A 1,007-nucleotide genomic window follows, 5' to 3' on the forward strand; every position below is an offset into this window, starting at 1 on the left:
ACCTTTTTTCCCCACTTCTATAAAATAAGTTGTATACTTTTTACATGGCAAGGTTGCCATTCAATCAGTTATCAAATGTCTTGAAAGCAAGCAACATTTGACAGCGCACCAAAATTCGACTTAAATTCCAACGTCAAGTCTGTGCTCCTCTACAGCTGCGAAACTCTGAAAGCACATCTGTTAAAGAGAAAAGGAAGGCAATTTCATCATTAACAACCTTGCATGATTCGGGAAGAGGTGAATAACCTTCTTAGTTCTAAGCTCCTTGATAATCTTGCAGAGTTTTAGTGGGCTGTAAACGAATTCATCTCCATCTCCATCCCCACCTTGACCTACCAGTGCCAGACATGGACCCTGACCAAAAGTCTGGAACGTAAGGTAACCACCTGCAAGATGAGATGTCTAAGGAGAGCCGTCAACAAAACCAGACGTGGCATGATCAGAAAAACCAAGATCAGAGAAATTGTGGGAACAACACCTGTCCCCCACTACATCCGAAGGCAAACAATCGGGTGGTTTGGGCATCTTACACGTACGGCACCCACCTAACCAGCTTGCCAGTAAAGACTACTCTACAGGAAAGTGTCAGGGTACAAAGCAAGAGGAAGAACAAGAAAGACCTGGATCCAGGGTGTGAAGGACTCCCTGAAAACATTCAATATCCCACCCAGCCAGGCCATCAAACTTGCTAGAGACAGGAAGCTCTTTCTCCCCTCGACGCCCTAGAGGTACAAGAGGACGGATAAGGTAAGTAAGTAAGTAAGTTAATAAACGAATTCAACATGAATTATTTTAGTTTAGTTTGGTAGGAGTTTTTCGGCGCTCGCAACTGGATAAGGTCAAACAAGCTCGCGGAATACAAGTAGGTTTTCTCCACATTAACATTTACAGTTTTGATGACATAAATTATCGGGTTTTTTGCTTTTATCAGCAAGTAAAACGGATTTTTGTGGGAGTGTCTTGTTTTCCTTTGGTGCACTCTATCTAAGGAAAGGAGGAGAAGATTG

Source organism: Aplysia californica, unplaced genomic scaffold, assembly GCF_000002075.1.
Source record: "Aplysia californica isolate F4 #8 unplaced genomic scaffold, AplCal3.0 scaffold00305, whole genome shotgun sequence".
Classification (NCBI taxonomy): Eukaryota; Metazoa; Mollusca; class Gastropoda; order Aplysiida; family Aplysiidae; genus Aplysia; species Aplysia californica.